The 6,413-nt window shown below is 37.5% G+C and overlaps 1 non-coding gene across 1 annotated transcript; it reads right to left on the bottom strand.

Moving 5' to 3' along the window:
• Window positions 1-3,856: 3,856 nt before the first annotated feature.
• On the bottom strand, window positions 3,857-3,963 carry LOC136231519 (small nucleolar RNA R71). Its single transcript, XR_010689894.1, has one exon. It is a non-coding gene; the product is annotated as a small nucleolar RNA R71 (small nucleolar RNA).
• Between the last annotated feature and the right edge of the window lie 2,450 nt (window positions 3,964-6,413).

Here is a 6,413-nt window from a genome sequence, read left to right as displayed (position 1 = left end):
CTTTGCCTTGCCAGATGAGAGCTTCAGTAAGACCAGCAAAGATTTGGTGAAAGGTCTTTAATAGGGTTGTGTCGTAATACTGACGTTGAATATTGTTATGAAGAATGTGGTTGAAGGTTTGTTGCATGATAGACTGCATCTCATTCTGTTTCATTGCGTCAGTATCCATCTCTTGCTTATTCAGATTAAGCAAGCGAATAGCCTCACCTATTTGCTCTATGGAGCACTGATTGTAAGAGACCATTTGCTCATTTGTCTTAAGTTGCTCGGTGTGAAGCTGAGCAAAAAGCATCTTTACTTCAGATGAGGTGGCATAGTCGGTGTTTACAGCTGACAATTTCTGAACTTGTTGTTGTAAAGAGTTCAAGTGTTGCACGATTGTCAGCTGGATCTCAGCCACCTTGGCTATTGAATCCTGCTTAGCTTGCTGTGCTTGAAAAGATATGATGACGTTCAGCAAGTCCTTGAGTCCCTTAACTTCGTTGAGAAGCTGAGTGACCTGGGAGAGCTGAGTAGTCTCAATAGATGAAGACCCAGCAGCAGGAGGAGTGGAATGTTGAAGGCCTCTGATCAACGCTTGAACTGAGTCAATGAGCTTTTTGCCGGACTCAGTAGCATTCATATAGCTTTGAGAGCCTTCAGGGGCATCAGTGTGACCGGAAGGAAGAGGAGTGAAAGGAGTGACCTGGTCAGTGACTGGAATAGTATTTTCAATCTGCACTTGAGTTTTAGGTATAGTTGATTGGTCGGCAGAGAGTTGAGTTGGAGAAGTGGTAATCCGAATACTGTCTGTGCTGACGGCAGAAGTGTGTGGAGTCAGCACTATGCTTGAAGAAATGGCATGAACAGTAATCGGCTCAACCTGACTGGTTGAGGTGGCAGAAGCATTTTGGTCGGCATGTTCCTGTTGAGAAGAAACAGAGGCTTGCTTTTCTAATGGCGCCGATACAGTAGAGGTTGGTTGGCGTTTGAAAAATTTAAGCTTTACTGAGGATGGGTCATTGGTTGTCTTAGAAATGACAAAGTCAGGAAGAGTTGGTGGTGGCACAAAATCTTCACTGACAGGCTTCTCACTGGCCTTAACCAACTTTCTTCTTCTACGAGGTGGAGTAACAGTTTGAGTAGCATCTCCTGAGTGAGAAGGAGAAGAATCGTGTTGCTCATCATGAGGCTGGTCAGCTTGTTCTTGGACTGGATCAACATTGTGTTGATCAAGTACTTGCTCATCTTCAGCAGCAAACCCAGCATTGGCCTGCACAGTCTCATGTTCACTTGCTGTCTCTTCAGAGTCCTCAGCGTCATCCTGACCGCTGGCCTCTTCTTCTTCTTCCTCTGTACTATCACCATCAAGTTCTTCCTCAACTTGTGAGATGAAGTGGTCATCCAGTTGTACCTCATGTTCTTCAGACTCAGCTACACTGCCTTGACATTGGGTGAAGTGAGAGTCACCCGGTACTACAAAGTCAGTAGGTATGGCATTGAGGGGAGTCAGTGTAGAAGGTTTCTGCTTCTTCTGAGGATGCTCAGCAGTTTCCTCAGTTCCAGGCTCACCTTGCCTGCTTCGTTTCTCAGCTGACTTACCAGCTGTTAAGCCCAAAATATACCTAAAATATCATTAACATTTACATCATTTTTATTACAAATTCGTGTTATTTATATCTGTTTAGATTACTTTTACTCTCGAATATCTTTCTTTCTTGCAAGGTACCTAAATATTTGGTAAAATCCAAATAGGAACGAAAAAGGATCTAAAACAGAAGAAAAACCCTACAAAAAGAGTCAAAGACGACGTAAATCGAAAGCGCCAAGTCGAAGACATGAATGAAAGCTAAGAAGTGAGAAAAATCACCGGGCCGCGACAGTGGATCCTCAACCCACGGCCGCGACACGCGTGGTATAGCTATTTCTCCCCTTCGTCCGAAGCTCAACTCAATGCTACGTCATTCACGGCCGCGGATTACCATCCTCGGTAAGTGCAGAAAATTTACAAAGAGCATTTAACACATGCTGAAAATCCAAGAAACGCGTTCGTTCAAGTGGATAAAGACGTCCTTTCACAACAGACACGACTCTTAACCAACGGATACATCACTTCAAACACAACCCTTCAACATTTATAAATAAAGAGTTGATGTTGAGAAAAAGTAGCAGTGAAATGTTATAATATAGATATAGAATCAGAGCGTAGAACTTATGTCGAAGTTCTAAGTAAACACATTTCGAGAGTTAGAAATTAGATTCTGTACAAAACAAGATGAGGTACACATATTGTTTATAGTTTAATTACAACTCAGTAGCGTTTAGATATTGTTCCAGTTTTAGTTTGCATCATGGTAGTGGCCGACCGAATCCCTATTACGAAGTTACAGCGAGAAGATTGAGTAGAGTGTTCGCCCCTGAGCCTGACAACCTCTTAGGAAACCCAAGGAAGCGGAACCGATCAAGCCCTTCACTTGCACGCCCTCGAAGAACTCGATGCTCCTTGTTCTCTGTAAACTTGTATCAATTTATATTTCATCTAATAAAGTCTGTTCTATTCGACAAATCGTTATGCAGCACTTATGGTAACCAATCCAATATAAGTGAGGCTGGTGTTTTCATTAATATGCACTTGAATTCAAAATCATTACAAGGAAACTTTGTTGAACACTTAGGCAAATTATCATCTCGAAAGAGTTTTAATTTGAGTAAGGGCAACTATCCCGAAAGAGTTTTGTCGCGTTCAAAGCCAATTAATTAGAGGTTCCGTCATTTATTTCATCATCATAATTGATACAAAGTTTAAGTTGTTTTCTTTGCTTAATGCAAATGAATAAATTCATTCGTTTTTCTAAAAAGTTCTAAATGTTCATGTTTTGTAAAATTCATCCTTAAAATCAGAAGACCTTTCTAACAATCGATTTATTCTAAATATAAAATCTTATTCCAGCATTTTCAAATACTCAAAGTTCACAAATTCAATTAAACAAATTTCCTAAATTCAATTAAACCAATTTTCACTTTTCATTTACATTTAATAGTAAATCTAACTAGTTCGAAATTAACAGATTCAAAAAATAAGTTTTTTTCGTTAAAAAACGTATCCCTGTGGGATCGATATTTTTATTACTACAAGCGAAATCGTGCACTTGCGGAAATCGCTCAACAAGTTTTTGGCGCCGTTGCCGGGGATACGCCAAAATTTTTGACAAAATTTTTATTTTTCGTATTTTATTTTCGAATATAGGTTTATACATTATTTTTATACAATTTTTATATTTTATTTATTTTCAGTTATATAACATACTTGTTTTCAATTTTGTTTTGAAGGTAGTTTGGCTCGTGTAACAATTTCAAGTTCATGCGCAGTTTGCGAAATTCGGGCACGCCACCAGATCCTTTAGATCCAGAAATTGAAAGAACACTTAAGAAAAACAACAAAAACAACAAAAACAAAGACAAAACACCCTTAAAAACCAAAGTAGACCAGCCAGAGATTATGGCCGATCCACCGACACTTATGGATTATGCTAGGCCAGGAATGGCCGGTGTAACTAATAGTGTAGTTAGACCCCGTATAAACGCAAATCAATTTGAAATTAAGCCTGCTTTGCTTAATATGTTGCAAAACAACGTAACGTTTTATGGACTACCTAACGAAAACCCTAATGCATATTTGACAAATTTCTTAGAAATTTGTGACACTTTTAAAATTACTGATGTAACAGCCGAAGCAATCAAACTTCGCCTCTTTCCTTTCACTTTGAAGGATAAGGCAAAAATTTGGTTAACTTCTATGCCTGCTGCAACATTTGAAACTTGGGACCAATTAGCCCAAGCATTTTTTCAAAAATATTTTCCCTTAGCAAAAACCGCAAGAGTCATCAAAGAGTTGACATCTTTTACACAAAATGATAATGAAACTCTTTATGAAGCTTGGGAACGTTTTAAAGAACTTCAACGTTTATGCCCACACCACCAACTGCCAGATGCACTTTTAATGCAGACATTCTATAATGGATTAAATCCTACAACTAGAGGTTCATTAGATGCTATGTCTGGAGGGTTATTTATGAAGAAGACGTCCGCCCAAGCAAGAGAACTTTTGGAAGAAATGGCAATCAACAGCAGTATGTGGCCCGCCGAGCGTGGCCATATACCGACGGCGAAACCATCATCCTCAGGTACATCATCGGTTAAAGGTATAATGAATCTTGATCCTGTAGCAATGTTACAAGCCCAATTTTATGCCTTATCGCACAAAATTGATAAATTTATGGCACCATGCGATCCTAATGATCCAATCCAGAGAGACATTGATTATGAAGGTATGAATGAGATAGAACAGGTAAATTTTGTCCAAGGACAAAACCAAACTACTAATCCTTATTCTAATACTTATAATCCTGGATGGAGAAATCATCCTAACTTTAACTAGAAAGATGGTAATAATAATAATAATGCAAATGCTAATCAATATCGGATAAATAATTATCAAAATCAAACAAGAGATACGATTAGCACTTTATCTTCAAAAATCGACAAATTTATTGATGCTATGAATGGAAAGGTAAGTAATCAAGACGATGGTTTTAAACGGATCGAAAATAAATTCGATCAGCTTATCAAAAACCAATCATCTAGCATCCATAATTTGGAGGTTCAAATTGGACAACTTGCTAAATCAATTCCATCCCGCAAAGAGGGAAGTCTTCCCAGCCAAACGGAAGAAAATCCGAAAGAGCATGTTAAGGCTATCACTCTTTGCTCAGGAAAAAACTACATAGGTTCGGAAATGCCCGGAAATTCAACTTTACCTGGAAATGATTCACCAAAATCCAAAGAAGATATATTAAAACAAAAAGATACGCCAATAGACTCTAATCCGAAACCTTTTGTACCAAAACCACCTTTTCCACACAGGGTCCGAAATAAGGACCATGATAAACAACTTTTATCATTTTTAGACAAACTTAAAAATTTGCATATAAATTTAACATTCATGGATGCAATTACGCAAATTCCTAACTATGGAAAATTCTTGAAAGATTTAATCTCAAAAAAGATTAGTTGGGAAGGAATTTCATCCATTTCTCTTTCTGAAGATTGTAGTTCGATAGTATCAAGCAAATTACCTACTAAACTCAAAGATCCCGGATGCTTTACCATTCCGTGTACATTGGGAAATATGGAATTCCCAAGTTGTCTTTGTGATTTAGGAGCTAGTATAAACTTGATGCCATTGTTTATATTTGAAAAATTAGGTTTAGAAGAGGACATCAAGCGTACCAATATGGTTTTGCAATTAGCGGATCAATCCACTAAAAGACCATATGGTATAATTGAAGACGTTTTAGTAAAAGTTGACAAATTTATTTTTCCTACTGATTTTGTTATCTTAGATTTTGCTTATGATGTTAATTGTCCGCTAATCTTTGGTAGACCATTCATGAACACGGGACGTGCTCTAGTTGATGTGTCGGAAGGAAAAGTAGTTTTAAGAATAGGTGACGATAAGATCGAGTTCGATATGAATCAAGCAATGAAATATCCTATGGAGGATTTCGCTTGTATGAAGCTTGATTTAGTTGAAGAATGTGTTAATGAAATTGTTCAAAGAGAAGAAATAATGGAACCTATAATGGGTGAAGAATTAGAAGATAAGGACCCAGAGCCTTTGATTCGAGAAGATGGACCAGTTCCGCCTTCAGTAATAGTTCCACCTAAATTAGAACTTAAAGAATTACCAAACCATCTGAGATACACTTTCCTAGGCGGAAGTGATACTCTACCTATAATCATCTCTAACAAATTAACATAAAATCAAGAAGAAAAATTGAAAGAAGTTGTTAGAAATAGAATAGAAAGTATGGGATGGCAGATTTCAGATTTAAAAGGAATTAATCCTAGTATTGTAATGCATAGGATTCACTTAGAAGAAGATAAGCCACCTAAAGCGGATAGACAAAGACGTTTAAATCCGAACATGAAAGAAGTAGTCAAAAATGAGATTACTAAACTTTTAGACAATGGAATCATTTATCCTATTTCGGATAGTGAATGGGTTAGTCCAATCCATTGTGTACCAAAAAAGGGAGGCATAACTGTAGTAAGGAATGATGAAGGTGAATTAATACCTACGCGATACCACCGGTTGGAGGGTTTGTATAGATTATAGGAACCTAAATAAGGCAACTAGGAAAGATCATTTTCCTTTACCTTTCATCGATCAAATGATCGAAAGGATAGCCGGTCATGCATTTTATTGTTTTCTTGATGGTTATTCCGGATTCTTTCAAATATATATTTACCCGGATGACCAAGATAAAACAACCTTCACATGTCCTTATGGAACATTTGCATATAGAAGAATGTCTTTTGGTCTATGTAATGCACTAGCAACTTTTCAACGTTGTATGACTGCAACTTTTAAT

Source organism: Euphorbia lathyris, chromosome 5 (assembly GCF_963576675.1).
Source record: "Euphorbia lathyris chromosome 5, ddEupLath1.1, whole genome shotgun sequence".
Classification (NCBI taxonomy): Eukaryota; Viridiplantae; Streptophyta; class Magnoliopsida; order Malpighiales; family Euphorbiaceae; genus Euphorbia; species Euphorbia lathyris.
Note: the sequence above shows the minus strand (reverse complement) of the source record. Positions and strands in the feature narration are given on the sequence as shown.